At 41.6% G+C, this 16,154-nt stretch overlaps 1 long non-coding RNA gene across 2 annotated transcripts in view; it reads left to right on the forward strand.

Moving 5' to 3' along the window:
- The window catches only part of LOC147571990 (uncharacterized), a 354,576-nt gene that overhangs the window by 252,653 nt on the left and 85,769 nt on the right, over window positions 1-16,154 (forward strand). For both annotated transcript variants that reach the window (XR_015246597.1, XR_015246598.1), the window contains 2 exons: window positions 3,858-4,186; window positions 5,586-5,732. This is a non-coding gene — a long non-coding RNA (uncharacterized LOC147571990). The remainder of the gene's footprint in view (window positions 1-3,857; window positions 4,187-5,585; window positions 5,733-16,154) is intronic.

Below are 16,154 nucleotides of genomic sequence, written 5' to 3' on the forward strand. Positions count from 1 at the left end.
CCATCACAAAAAACCTAAAACATGTGGCACTAGTTTTGGTTCAAAGTAATTGGCAAAACCACTGCATGTGGTGACTCGGAAGTTAGAAAATGTAACTAACTCATACGATTGTGGATCCAGTTAAGAAAATTTTCAGGCAGAGTGTTGAAAACATATACGAAGAAAGGGATGAACTAAAGAAAACTATTCAGTTTGCAGGCAGAAAGTAGAGGAAGTATAGAGGGCCTTTCTAGACTTTCTAAATTAGAAAATAAAATAGTTTTCAGTCACAGTCTCTTCAGTCTACAAAAGACCCTTCTAAAATCTTTTGAGGGGGGGGGTTGGTTTTAAGCACCTGTACAGACCTCAGAAAGATTTGTGGTGGTTCCTAGCAGATTCTCTCAATAGGGCAAGATAACTTCTAAAGACTTCAAGGGCATTAATTTATAGCATCCTGATTTCCTGCCAAAAGAAGAAAGGAGAGCACATCAAAAACAATTGTGTGTGTGTGTGTGTGTGTGTGTGTGTGTGTGTGTGTGTGTGTGTGTTCTGTGTCTAATTAAATGGAATCTACCCTGATACATAGGAAACCCACAAAGTTTTAAAGGGGTCTGTATAAGGTTGCATTTTAATGGGACCCAAACAGCTCAAAGTAAACAGATGACTCTGGGCCCTCAAATTTCTTTGAAAAGGGAGCAGGATGAGAAAAGCTATTTCTCTGTAAATAAGGGCTATTTCTTATTGTATATATACATGACTGGATTCCTGAGTTGCTATGCACCAATGATTCCTATTTACTTCCCATTTCTCCTTTTTTTAAAAAATTTTTAAAGCTTATTTATTTATTTTGAGAGAGACAGAGACAGTGTGAGTTGGGGAGGAGCAGAGATAGGGATGGAGGGAGAGAATCCCAAGCAGGCTCCACACTGTCAGCACAGAGCCTGAGGTGGGGCTCGAATTCATGAAACGATGAGATCATGACCTGAGCCAAACCGAGAGTTGGATACTTAACTGACTGAGCCACCCAGGTACCCCTCTCTTTGTTTTGAATGGAGATATTTATTACGATTTTCTTATTGCCATCTCACCATTGCATGTTGGGTATGTGGGGAGAGGGAGCAAACAAATGTGTCTGTTTAGTTCACAAATTTCCGGACTAAGAGGAGCCACATGCAAGAAGCTGTACCTAAGAGGCCTTGTCCACATCTGAACCATCCACATCTGGATGAAGTTCCCAAGATATTGGACTCTGCATTTGTGATAAAACTATATGATAGTTTCCAGCAATCTCGGAAGTGAGTGAGTAATTACAATAATACAAATAATACAAATAATTATAGCTAGTGGGTGATTGTGGAAGATTACATCTGGCCACAAATTCTTTGCGGCTTGTCCCATGAAGAGATGGAGTGGGTTTCTCTACCTCTTGGATTGTGGCTGGCTCATGACTCGATTCAACCAACCAACCAACCAAACAGACAAAAATGTGACAGAAGTGACAATGTGTAAACTGTGAGTCTAAGCCTCCAGAGACCTTGCAGTTTCTGAACTTGCTCTCTTGGAACATGTCTACTCTGAATAAGCCTGCCCTCTTTTTCCTGTGGAGAGAAAGGCCTGGCCACCCCAACCCTGCCAGCTGTCTCAGCTGAGGCCCCAGATATAGGAGTGGGATCATCAGACACTATGTAAGGCCAAGGTGCCTGTGTCTCAGCTGAGCCCAACCCAAACCTGCAACCCACAGAATTGAGAGAAGATAAATGATTATTTCAAGCCACAGAGTTTTGAGGTGGTTCTTTGCCTAACAAAATCCAGTTTTGTGGCTTCATATAGAAGTCTTTTGTCTTTTACTGAAATTGCAAAAACCTTGAGGGCAGTAACTGCATTTTGCAATATTTGTGATTTCTGTAACACTTAGCACAGGGCTGGGTACATATTGATAGTATGTGAATGCTTTTTATGTGCTGGAGGCTATTATTCTTATGTTTGGAAATACAGAGTTTAAAAAGTAAAAGAATATCAGAAGAAAAAGTTTAGGCTGGCTAAGCCTATCATAGGGTTTCCTTCCTTGTTCCTGCCTCCTTTTTCACCCCTGACAAGGGGAACAGGTGTGGTCTTTAACCCCTGGTCTTCAGAATCAGAGGGGACCAGATTTTTTCCATCTATTTCATTGTTAGACTCTCAATGGGTAGTGAAGAAGTGTCCACTGCTTAAAGAGGTGACAATATAAATAGATAAAGAAAAAAACTAAATGTTTTGGCAGCAGGGAGTATTAGCCCAAACTCTGAATCTTTCAGCTTTGCCCATGGATGTTACTGGGCCTAATAACCAGTTGAAAGCAGACCAGTGAGAGTCAGAACAATTGCCTGGAATCATCTTGCTTCCTTCCTGATCCGATTCTGCTCTTCTCTTTCCTCCTGAATCCTGGCCTTTGGCTTTGTTTCCCATTTACAACCTACTTACTCTTCCCTTTGAACTTGGCATTGCTATTAAGTATTCTTGGCTTGGGCTGTTAGTAATTCATACAGATGCTGGCTTAGGCTCACCTTTGGATCTTTCCACCCAGACTTGCCTTAGATAGGCTGCTGTGACCTAATTTTAGCTCCTCATGGAGTAACCATCAAGAGATGCTGCCAGAATGGGCTGAGAGGTGGGTGAGGACCTTGTGCACATTGACTTCACATCTACTGCTGTTAGGTCTTGGAGGTCATTTGCTAATCGGATCAAGAGAAAAGAGTAATGTATTCTGCTACCATTGAAAAACAAGAGATGTAAAAATTTCCTCAATGAAATTATTGTGTAACACACACAATGCATTTTCTCTCGCTGGAGTATAGAGAGGTAGTTCCCAGGCTGTGCCTACCCAGGTGTCTGCAGAGCTGGGCTCAGGGTTCCTGCCTCCGTGCCCACCAGGGAGCTCTGCTTCATTCTGCTTTAAATGTGAGTGATGCGTAGAAGGATCCTGTAAAGGATTCTGCAGTGTAAGGCTTAGATGTGAATGCACACCATCTTTATTTGTTAAGCGTAGAATAAGAGCTCATCATGAGAAACTTGCTCAGTAAATGTGTGTTGGCCAACGAACTGAATATCACTTCACTATAAGAACAGTAGAGGTACTTTAAAAGCCATGTTGTGACTTTTAATTTTGCGATAAGGTCAAAATATGATTTGTTCCCTTTATGCTTATTTAAAGATCACACGTGAATCTCTAAAGTGATAGTTACCAAAACTGTGGGTGGGCCAAGTCAGCAAATGACAATACTGCCTTTCTGTGTATGAGGCTTCATTAATACTTCAATATTCGTCTGAAGACAGAAGGGTGTGTGTCCCCCAATCCCCTTGCTTCCCATTATGTTTTTGCTTGATTACTGCAGGTGTGCAAAAGCCTTTTCCGTGTGAAGCCACATGTCTCTGCATAGGAGTTTGGGGTTTGAGAGTGCATTTATCAAATGCATGCCAACTCTTGCAAAACTCCCTAAGAAAATTGTAGAACACCTGCATACTAATGGTTTTTATTGTTGAAATTATTTTATTGCACAATCAAAAACCTACAATCATATCATGGAAACATGCTCCATGACTCCAAGTACAAAAATTGGCTGTGAACTTCACTGCTGACACTTTATTTCTTGTAATTAAACTTTTACTTTTATTTCACCTATTTTATCCCATAAACAGGGGAAAAAAATAAAACATATGGAGGGAACTGCGGGATGTTGTGGTTTATTCCATGTTTTGGTATTTTTAGCTGTTTCCAATGAACCTGAAGCCCTGAAATTTGTACTCAAAGTGTATTAAAAAGATAAATTCATTAGTTAAAAAATATTGAAAAGCTAGCTATATATTTAGGTTGGAATCTTCTCTATTTCCTTGTCTTGCAGAAAGTAACAGACCACAGTCGCCGGTATTTTCTTTCCTCTTCAAAACCACTTCTGCTCCAAAGACCATGAACCTGAACTGAAGAAACGACTCTTTCCTGCTGGTGTGAGATAATTCAGTCTCCATGATGTCTTAATCCTGGGCCTCCCTTAATTGACTTCTAACTGTGCTGAACTGTGGCTGCTAGGAGTTGCAATGTGGATCGCAATTTACAAGGCACTGGAATCGTTTCTCGTCCTCAAATTAGTCCTGAGCCATACTCGAGAAAGATTAAAAAAAAAAAAAAAAAAAAAAAAAAGGTTTACCTTTCCTGGCTGTCTTGCCATCTCAAGTAAGACTTTCTTACCATCTCAGAATGGATGGTTGCCTTTTAACAATTTAGTTAGGGACAGAAAGGAAAGAGCATTACGGCTGCCGATAACATGTCAATTTTGTCTTAATAAAGTTGCCTCCCCAAACCATAAGAGACTCTTAAATACAGAGAACAAACTGAGGATTGCTGGAGGGGAGGTAGGTGGGGGGATGGGCTAAGTGGTGATAGGGATTAAGGAGGGCACTTGGGATGAGCACTGGGTGTTGTATGTAAGTGACGAATCACTACATTCTACTCCTGAATCCATTACTACACTATATGTTACCTAACTTGGATTTAAATTAAAAAAAAAAAAAAGTTGCCTCCCATGGCTCATCTTGTCTAGGGGAATTGGAGAGCTCCTAATGCTTTTAGATGTTCATGAGGGAGTGGTGATTATTTTGAAGCCCTGTTCTGTGGGGATCCAATATAAGGATCACCTCCTTTTCCTTTTCCATGAATGTCTTTGGAATATATTTATTAATTAGGAAGTATTCTAGACCTTAGCAGCAGGGGGAAAAAAGGAGAAGGTTATTTCTTCTATGGCCCCTTATAGCCATGTGACATTTACTTCTACCTAACCTACCTTGCTTCTTCCTTTCCTTCTTCGGACCCTCCAACTTAGAAAGCCATGATATATGCACACATGAACACCAGTGGGTATAGGTGCTCTGTTAACTCTTGGAATAAAGAAGATATATTAGAATCCTCAAAGAATTCACATCCAAAGGGGGAGACATATACATAAATGATGGTGATATCATTTAAAAAGATATATGTGAAGAGTTTTTATGGCCTCAGAAAGGAGAGACACCTATCACTGGGGCTGGAGGAGTCCACGATGGTTTTCTGGAGGAAAAGGCAACAGAATTAACTTTAAGGATGAATCAGAATCAGCCAGGAAAGGAAATGTTAAGAGGATCCTTTAGGCAGAAGGAATGGATGAGAAAAACAGGGAAGGTTAAATAGGTAGTGTGTGTGCAGGAATCACAAGCTGTTTCATGCCACACCGGAGAGCAGATGGGGAGGTTTGGGGAGAGCTAATCAGGCCCGGAGGTAGGTATGTGTAGTATTACATGCCGTGGCAACCGGCTTGGACTTCATCAAGTAGAGGATGGGGATGCTCTTATGCAGGGAGTAAAAGTGGTCAGATTGGTGCCTTATGTATGTCATTTGGGCAGCTGGGCACAGGGTGAATTTGAGCACAGGAAAAGTAAGGCTGCAGGTCAGATAGCAGGCTGATACAGTTGTCCAAGAAAAAGTCCTGAACTAGGGTGGTGACAGCTGATGGTGAGGGGTTACGGCTGAGAAATACCTAATAGGTTAAACTGGAAGGGCTTGCACTAAGTTCATAGAAGGCGACTCATTAATTTTTCAGAACGGCCACAGAACTTACTCAGCTTTGAAGAGACTGGATCCTCCATTTGAGACCTGAAGACCCTCCATCATGCAAGACTGCCTGCCTGCCTATAACTTTGTGGAGAGGCTGGTATTAACATACCAGGGCTCATGGGTGAGCATTCAGGTATGAAATCAGTTCTTATGAGAATTCCATGAAGTCTGCTCCTTCTCACTCTCAGGAACCTTTGGACATTTGTGGGATAACTATTATGGAGAACCCAGGATGAATGGGGCTGGGATGATTAGGGCTAGCTTTTGGCTATGAAGCCTACAATTCCCATCTCTAAGTGTTTCCAGATTGAGAGCCATATATTTTGTCATGGAAATGCCATTTGGCTCCTAGAATGATTCCTCAGAGCTTTTAGGAGAAAGCCAGCATCCTGAACTTGGTGCTCAAGGTCCTTTCATGGTCTGTCCCTGTCTTCTTCATTCTCGTTTCCCATCACGTGACACATGCATTCTTTCTCTGTGTCTTGCAATTTGCAAATGTCGTTCTACTTTTGAAATCTTGTCCCACAGTTGTCCATCTAAATACCTTTTACTCCCCTTCAGAAAGTATCCTGGAAGCCTTACTGATGGTAAAGCCTTTAAGGGAAATGTGTGCATACATATATATGCATATTTATTTCTAGTGGTTAGCTCAGTCAGTGCTTAGCAAAGAGTTTTGAATGAATATGGGTGGGTATTTCTCTTGTCCTATATCAGGCTCAGACTATCAGGGATTTATAAGTCGTAAGAATTACTTAAAATACCCAGCAATATAAAATTCTAGAAAAAAATAAGTGTGTGACAATGCTTTTAAAAATGTAAAAATTATCTACCAAAGTATATTATTATTATATTGAATACCATGTTTACCTACTCACTCATTTAGCTAACACTTATTGGGCAAAATCTGTAAGCAAAGACAAATAGAACAGGTAGCACATGCTTAGGAGACTTACCTGATTGAAGTCCAGATCTTTGGAAGACTAGAAGTTCAGGTATAATATTGAGTATTTTACTGACCTTTGCCTGTTGTGGAGTACTAAGTGTAGCCAGGATGGTAGAAAGTGCTAGGTCTCTTGGAAGAGGATCTGAGCTCTCACAAGCTGACTGAGTGAAACACTGCTCTCATTTTCAATGGCCTCATCTGTAAAGCCTGGATAGAGGCACACACCTCCTGGGTTGTGCAATTCAGTAAAAGGATGGAAGCTAATGTGGGTGTGGGTAATTTGGTGTCAGGGTCAGTTTTATGAGTATGTGACCTGTGCAGTTGCTCAGGGTGTTGGCCTTGGTTTAATGCTTTACTGTCGCCATCTTGAAATTCTCCATAATTACTGAACAAGGGGCCTCACAGTTTCATTTTTTTCTGAGTTCCTTAAATTATGTAGCCAGTTCTGCCTGACACACAACCACGGGCACATAATAGTGTTCTCAAAAGAGCCCTAAATTCTTAACCTGAGATTAGAGGGGCCACTTCTAATGAGGGTTGGGCTTTGATGATCCCTTCTCTTTGCTCTTCCACTGAAGGCGTGCTGTTGCTCCCTCTATTCCCATACCTGCTTCCTGAGGAGAATATAGATTTTCAATTCTGTCATCCATTTTTTCTCATTTATTTAAAAAATCCATACTGAGATCATTCTTTTATCTTAACTACTATTTTTATCCCCCACCTGCCCCCTCTCCCTACCGAGATAAACACATTGGCCACCAGCTGTACATAAAATCAAAAATGCAAATTCCTTTTTGATTCCATCAAGGTTCGAGTTGCAGGTTTGTGCGTGTGTGTGTGTGTGTGTGTGTGTGTGTGTGTGTGTGTGTGTGCTGTTAAAATACTTCAAAAATTTTAATTAAAAAAAAAGCTAGGTCCCTGTGATAGTTTGATTTTGGCATCTACCATAGAATTTTAAGATTTTAATATCTTTGTTGATCATAAATTGACTGTGAATTTTGCTCTGATGAAAATTACTTGTGCCTGAAAGCTACACTGGGTTGAAACATTCTACCACAGTAATCCCTATGGATTAGAGCATATTGAAGTACAACCGTGGGAAATAGAATGCTTCTTTTAAACCACTGAGCCAACAAATAAGGTCATTTGATTCTGAGAGACCGTGAATGTCCACAAAGGGGCTAGTTCACCGGTAACATTAAGCTGGTTTGGATTGACCTATTCCTTAGCTGATGGTAGGAATATTAGAACTTTATTGTTGTTGTTATTATTATTATTATTATATCAATCCCCTTTTGCTTTTTGTCCTTCCAAGTTACAAGCTGGAAAATAAACTATAAGGTGGTTGAATCTCTGCATGGTTAAAACTAAGTCAACTTTTGTGCAGACTATTTCCTTTTGAATTTGCTGTCTAAATGCTTTGAAAGCACGTTAAAAATGGCAATGTGTTAGGCATTTTAAATGGGTAAGATTTCAGGTGTCATCTCTAAATGACAATTCAGAAATACCTACTTTGTATCCCCCTCCCCCCCCAAATGCTCTGAGCTGGAAAACTGAATGAATGAAAAGAAAAATGGGAAAACCAAACAAATTGGAATCATGCCTGGCTTGTTTACTTTAGGAAATCTCTTAACACTCATTTTAATCAATTGAAAAGAGATGGTTCATCAGATCATAGAATTTTAGAGCTGAAAGGAGCCTCAGAGATGATCTCATCTGACTCTCTCATTTTATGGATGAGGAAACTGGGACCCAGCGAGGGGAAGACGGCTTTCTAGCATTCCACGGCTAATTAGCAGCTGGGCAGAGCACTGAAGTCACCACATGCCCAGCCTGATGTCTTTTCCAGTCTGGATTACTGCCTCATTTTCATACCAGTTTAAAGTCTTCATATAGTTACAAATTAAAAAGATTTATAAAAGTAACTTAGTGAACATAGGAAGAGTATTTTTTTTTTTTTTGGTTGAATGAGAGCTTTCAATTATGTTTTGGAATTTTGACTGGTACTGGATATAAAATTGTTTTGCACACAGTAGACACTCAGTAAATATTTGTAGATTGAGAGAACTGCTCAGAAAAAGTTAATTTATAAAAAAAAGAAAAACCCACAAAACCCTAAACACATATGTTTAACATTGCATAAGGGAAAATGCTTACATCTAATATCAAAGGAAGTAAGTTCTTCCCCCAATAAAATCCTAAATGCAATTTCAGGTGTTCTTTCCAAAAATAAAAGGAAACCTATGTGGTAGGATATTTGCAGACCTTCTCAAAGTTGCTTATCAATAGGGTGGACCATATGATTTTTTTGTCCAAACTGGGTCACTTTTGATAGTGAAAGGAGACATTATAAACATTTTTGTTGAGGCAACAAGTATAAACTGGGACTTTCCAGGGCAACTAGGACATATGGATCACCTTACATATGAAATGATGAAAAGTTTACGTTAATTCGCTATTTACTATGTGCTAGGCAAGGCCTCAGGGACTTCTAGACTTTAGTGTCTCTTTTACTGGTTGAGCAGGTAAAGTCTTCAGCGACATTTTATTATGAGGTTTAAATATTATATTAAAAGTCAGAGGTGTTGGATCACATAATTTTTACTTCCTACAATGAAAGGTACAGAAATCTTTTCTATTTCTCTAAGTAGAAAGAAATGAAGGCTTTCTGGAGGACTGTCTACCTCCTTCCACCCCCCCCCCAAACCCCCCACCCCTGCCCAAATTTCTTCCACAAGTCCCTCTTTCTGAGACTTCTTTGAGTGGCAAAATTCAAATAGGATTATTTGGTGTTGAATATTTTTCTGAAAACAGCTTCCTGGTGAGGAAGGTTTCTTTGTCCTGACAAGATAGGTTGCTGCTGAATTTGCTTTTCTCACTTTTAGTTGGTTTTATAATGGGGTTGTTGAAAGCAATGAACGGTTTAGAGAAATACCCTTGGTGCGGCGAAATAGGGACCATTTCCAAAGCTTGTTCAAAATCTGATTACATTAGCAATTTCTCAAATCCATTGTATTAGCTTTGTAATTTGCTTCCATGACCCACGAATCTATTGACTCAGACAGTGACTTTTTTTTTTTTAAGGAAGGGAAAAAGACCTCTCTCTTTGGAAAACACAAACTTTGAAGAACTTGGAAACAATAGATTTCTAGATTGACTGGAAGATAAGATCCAAACCTACCCAATTTGTTTGCCATTGTTTGCAGTGTCTCTGTAGGGAGGCTGGGACTGATGCCTTGGTAGCTCTTTTGGATTTTATAGACAGTGCTTTAAGGAGTAACCTCAGGCTGGGCCCCTGGACGTTCTTTCTACAGGGAGGGAGAAACCTTGACGTTTGAAAATAGGTAGTATCCTTATTGAAACTTCAGCAGGTGCCTAGGTCTTAATACTCGATGCTTTCCTTATATTTTCTCACTTCACCTTCACAGCAGCCGCACGAAAACCTAAACCATACTTCGCGCTAGTTTGCGGTCAAGAAAGCAGAGGCTGAGAGAGGTGACTTCTTTGGGAACTAGCAAAGTTGTGATTTACAGGCAGTTTTGTCTGGTTCCAGGGCTGCACCCTGGGCTCTTAACTAACCACTCTGCCAGGCAATATTTGGAGATTCTCTTGGATTTATCTCAATTCTTGAGAGGATTGTCTCCATTGAAAGCCAACTACCCAGTTATCGGAACCAGAACATTTGCATACTGTTATGCGTTGAACTGCGCCCCAGCCCCAAAGTATATGCTGAAGTCCTAAACCCCAATACCTCAGAATGTGACAGTATTTGGAAATAGGGTCTTTTATGTTTTATTTTAAATTTATTTTTATTATTATTTTATTTTTGAGAGAGACAGAGAGCAGGGGAGGGGCAGAGAGAGAGGGAGACACAGAATCTGAAGCAGGCTCCAGGCTCTGAGCTGTCAGCACAGAGACCCATGTGGGGCTCGAGCCCACGAACCGCGAGATCATGACCTGAGCCTAAGTCGGTCGCTCAACCGGCTGAGCCCCCCAGGCATCCTGGAAATTGGGTCTTTTAAGAGAGAACCAAGTGAGGTGGGTAGTGTGGGACCTAATCTGATATGATTAGATGCCCTTAAAGGGGGAAATTTGGACACAGACAGAGGTAAGACGATGTGAAGTGGTACAGGAAGAAGACCACCATCTGGAAGCCAAAGCTACAAGCAGTCTACAAGGAGAGAGGCCTGGAACAGACCGTTCCCTAGTGCCTCTGGAGAGAGCACGTCTCTGCAAACTTCTTGATTTCAGACTTCTGGCCTCCAGAACCATCAGACAATAAATTTCTGTTGTTGTTCTAAAGCACCTAGTTTGTGGTACTTTGTTACAGCAGCCCTAGCAAATACACGTTTCCCCCACATTGTAGCTGGTGGGGACTTACTTCTGAGTGACCGCTGGAGCTACTTTTTCTGCTGACTGTGGAGCAGAGAGAGACAGGTCCAGGCCGGAAGCGCTTGCGATGCAGCACCAGCCAGTGGAACCCATCTCCAGGCTTTAGGACTGAGGTAGGGCCCTGGCCACCTCACCAGTGACAAGGGGAGGTGGCCTGCGTGGTGGCTGTGATCTCCCACTTCTTAGACGCACACGATGGTGGTTCCAAGCCAACTCCTCTTTCTTTCTCTCCTACTCCCAGTGGGAGAATGATCTGTCATGGCTCTTGAATAATGCACACATTGATGATTTCTTAATAACTTAAAAGCCCTTGTGATGGGATGAGGAGAAGGAAGAAAACATGTCCGACCACCTGCAAGCAGGGAACAACAGCTTCATTCAAATCATTCTCAGGAGGAACTTTTGAACTGCCAGGCGAGACCTGATCCTGAGCTTCTGGGGAGAGTAATCTGGTTTTCTCAAACTTACCACCACTACGTCTAAGTGCAACCAGAAACACAACTCTACTATTAGCTAGAAATAATAAAATGCTCAATAAACCCAAGATGATGAAGGCCCAGCCAGGAAACCCTCAAACACTCATGTTTACGGCACACCTGGTGAGTATTTTTACAGTAGAGTATAAAATATGCCCTTTTGAATAGCACCGAATTGGTGGCACAGCACATTTATGCCCTTCAAGCTATAAGCCAGAATTTGCAGTTTATAAACTCCTTATAACCCTTCTCTATAATGTAAAAGTTTAGAATAGAAAGAGTAGTTGGACAAGCTGTAGAGGTGGAAACAAACAGCTTCTGTTTCTCGTCTATAGAAGAGAAAGCTGAAGGGAGTGAGTGTCTTTATGGAATTGCTTTGGCCCAGGGGAAAATTCCTGGAAAGAGGATTGGAATCAGATAAATTCCTTCTTCTCTTGAATTTCTACTGTACTGTTGAGGACAAACTTATTAAAAAAAAAAAAAAAAAGAACACCTTTGTTGAACAAGGTGTCAGAATAGTGGCAACCCGTTTTGGGTTGGCATTTCATCCCCCCAATATGGCCATGCCAGGTGGAACTCTAGCCTTTCTCTCAATGTTTGTTTTTCCCTGTAGACTTGTAATACTCTGTGGGCCTTTCCTGATGCCGGGACCTCCCACTCAGGCCAAGCCACCCCGTTCCACGCCAGGCCTGCCATTCTCGTCTTGGCCCACCTCTCTTCTTTCACAGTTTTATAATTAGTGACCCCTGCCACATACCGGGCACCTACCACTGCCCAAATTCTCTCTTTCCTCTCTGGAGTCCTGGTGGTCTGTCTCCAATGGCAAAATGTGTTTTCCTGAACTCTCTGCCTCTGGTTGGGTCCCAGGAAGTACTCAGTGGCAGAGCCTGGGAAGGGCTCCCAGGCCCATCTCCTGTGTGGGAGTAAAGGCAGCAAGATGGGGCTGAGGAAGAACCTAACGATGATGCAGCCGGAGCAAAGGCCTCAGCTCCCACCATGTGAAGCCCACCATCTAGAACAGCTGGGTCTTTGAAAACCTTCCTCAAAGGGCACTAGGGGCTGGCTGCCCCAGGAAGGGACATGGTCTTGGGTTAAGGAATCTCCCTGTGACTAAGGGCAGCTCTCTCTTGGGGAGAAACTCAGTCGGGACCCTTCAGCTACCAACAAGCCTAGCGGCTGGGGGAATGAGTGTTGGGTGTAACCAGGGTGGATCTGGCTGGGTACCACTGCGTTCACTACACCCTCATGGTAGAATTCCCAGTTGAGGAAGCCAAGACTTTACAGAAAAATAAAGGTTACAAGTAAGGTTAGGAAGAATCTTATCCCTATTTTTTTTACATTTACTGAAATATAACAATCAAACACATGCTATCAATACTATTTTACACACCTTAAATAAGTTATAATTAATGCTCTATAATTAATTAATCTATTATTTATCTCTTTCCCTTCTCCTAAGCTTTAATAAGATACTTACAAATATGTTTATCTCTGTTACAAATAGTATATTGATAATTGCCATTAACTGAGCACATACTGTATTGCAGATATTTATTATTTTATTCAATCTTCATAAGACCCTATTAAAAAGATACCGTTATCCCCATTATGGATGAGGAAAGCAAGCTTAAAACAGAACAAATTACTTCTCCAATTCACACATAAATTGCAGAACTGGGTTCTGAACCTGACCCCGGAAGTTCTATTCTTTTAACTCTATCATGTTGCTTTTTATCCTAATAAGTAGTTTATTTTCCTTTTTGGTTCTCTTTCCAGATATCCAATACCTCTCTGATTTTTGTTTTCCCTGCTAGTTATGGAATCCATTCCTGGAGTCTGACTTTAGTCCCAGAAATAAAGCCGTAAAAGAGACAATGGAAACCTGTATTGAACCTCCTTGGAGTAGCTTGGAGGTGGGGTAGCTCCTTAGAGAGCCCCTGCTTTCCTAGGCTGGAGCTTTTGCTGCATGGCTCTGACCCTTCTTCCATCCATTGATGCAGGACAATCTCCCTTGGCTTCTCCTCTGTGCCCTGAACCTCTTGAGGCTTCACCACAATAATCTCAATCCCTATTCCACCTTCCTCTTCTCCCAAAGCCCAGTTCTTTTTTCTAGTTTTCTTTTTTCTAGTTCTTAGCAGAAATGACAACTGATTTCCACAAGTTCAGATCTAAAATTCTCATGGCAGTAGAAAGAAAATAAGTTGATACAGTCCCACATCCTGGGATTTCAGGCACAGGGAAGAGAGATTGAGAAGGGACCACTACATATATAATGACTTAAAGACTTGTCTTCATGTGTCATTTTCCCAGCATGCCTCATATTGAAAACCTGATGTGGTCCAGACTAAAACTTCCTAGAGTTTGGGGCATCAGGTAAAAAAATATTCCCTACTTCATCATTTCAGAAACTTTAAGTTAAATAGAGCCAATTCTCTGTCTCTCTGTCTCTCTCTTTCTCCTTCTCTCTCTCCCTACACACACACACACACACACACACACACACACACACACACACACTCTCAGTCTGTATCTGTATAGTATCTAGGTATGTAATTTGTAAATTTATAAATCTATATACAAATATAGATTCCATATAAATATAAATCTATGTATGCAATTTGTAAAACTATAACAAAAGGAATCTTATCCAGCTGGCTTTATCCAACTCAAAATGTGCTGTGTGGGCTTTAGAGAAGAAATCAGGATGAGTTGCTTAGCTGAGGCCTTTTTTTATACTAGAATAGTGGAATTAAAATCTCATTTTTTGAAATGAAAAAAGGATAGATTTTCATCTGTCTGAGATAATTTAATATAACCTACCTGGAGGCAGAGGAGAATGGAGCGAATGATTCTTCTAGTCATTTCTAGCTCTATAATTATATTTTCAGGGGGAGAGAATAAAGATTCCTGCTGCTCCACACACTATTATACATTTTGAAGAGGATTCAGAATTTAATATTTGTCATTCAGCCACTTTCTTAATTTTATGTCTAATTAGCCAAGAAATTGAAGTTTCAAAAACATTCTTGATTTGCCAAATTCCCATATGTATTTCAATTCAACACGCATTTAGTATATTCCTTCTAGGTGTGCGGCACTTTGTTGGCGAACCAGGGAAAGGTTGAAGGAGGAGGAAAACACGCCAGTCTTTGCATGTCCAGAGTCCAGTGAGGAAGCAGGACAATTCAAAACGAGTTGCTAAGTTGGGGGTATTGCCGTTTAACAGAAACACAGAGGTGGGCTCACAGAATTTTGCAGAGGTGGGAGGAACACTGAGGAAGCGTCACAAGGAGCTGATGTTGGAACTGGGTCAAAAATAAGCAGACTGTCACATGGGGTGCTGGGAGGGAGGGAGGAAGGGAGGAAAGAAGGGAGGGAGGGAGGATGGGTAGAAGGAAGGAAAGAAGGGAGGGAAAACAGGGAGGGAAAGAAGGAAGGAGGAAGGAAATAAGGAAAGGTTTTTTGAGCCACCTCTCCACTGAGACCTTCCCCTGGCCTATTGTGATTAATGTTCCTCTGGTGTGTCTGTTATGCAGAATCTGAAGACAAGAAAGTCCCCAGGCTCTGCTAGCATTCTTCATTTCAAGACTGTCCTGCCCTTGCTTCCTCCCTGCCCTTCAGATAAGGAGGTAGCATGCAACTCTACACTTGGAACCTGTCCAGGTGTTTGTGTGTGAGGACTATATGGCATATCACAAGCTCATCACCCCCTAAACAGAATGGTAGCTGTCGGTAACCCCAGCACTACAGTGGATTCCTACTGAGAATGCTCTCCTTCTCCCAAGACTGTCTTATCTTCCGAAATCTCCAAAAATAATAGTACTGTTTCTCTCAAAACTGCTATTTCCATAGAGATGAATCTTTCCTCCCACATTTGTCTTATTTTGCAGGACATTGTTAAAAATATCTTTTCATAAATAACTAATAGTATTTATCTCCCTTTCACAAGCTTGACTCTCATGGATATTATAATGCTGCAAAGGATGAATGCCTTGTGGGGTTGGTTGCAAGCAGCCACAAGCCCACAGCCGCCCCCCCCCCCCCCCCCCCGCCCCCACCCCCATGCTCAAGGCCAGCACTAATTTCCATGTGAAGGCAGTGAATTTGCACTTCCATGTAATTCCCTTTGGGATTCCTAGCCATCCCCACACCCTTCTGGTCCTCAGACCATCTCTCTTGCCTGCAGCCAGCTGTCAACTAATCCTTCTAAACTGTGAATCCTCAACCGGAAAATGTTGCCTTCTCCAGAGACACATTCTAATGGTGGAATCATAGGCACTGTAACTGGCCTCAGTAGAACCATGGTAATGAAGGACTTGCTGGCCATGCTGCTGGGGAGAGCTACTGGGAATAGTCTGAGGGGAGCCTTAGCCAAAACTTCCCAAAGGTGGTGGCAGCTGCCTTTTCTGCACTCATATAGACTTGTCGAAAAGTGGACTTTCTAACTACTAGGTACTGATTATTGGTGGCTTCTGTGAAGTAGTCCTGTCCCCCACTTTTCTTGGGTCTCCAGATATACAGGCATCTAAGACACTGCTTCGTATTTACAGGCACAACAGAGGCCCTTAAGTTAGGAATTTCCTCACCATTCTGCTTCTCCACCTTAGAACATCAGTCTTTGCATCCCTCTTAGCACTTGTCCTGCTCCTCTGCCTCCTTCACTCAAGGCCAGCCCGTTTCCCTGTGTTCTGGATTCCACCTTATACATCTTGTTCCACTGCGTTCTCTTTCTTGCCTGTAACCT

Source organism: Puma concolor, chromosome F2 (assembly GCF_028749965.1).
Source record: "Puma concolor isolate L17-30 chromosome F2, mPumCon1.1.hap2, whole genome shotgun sequence".
Taxonomy (NCBI): Eukaryota; Metazoa; Chordata; class Mammalia; order Carnivora; family Felidae; genus Puma; species Puma concolor.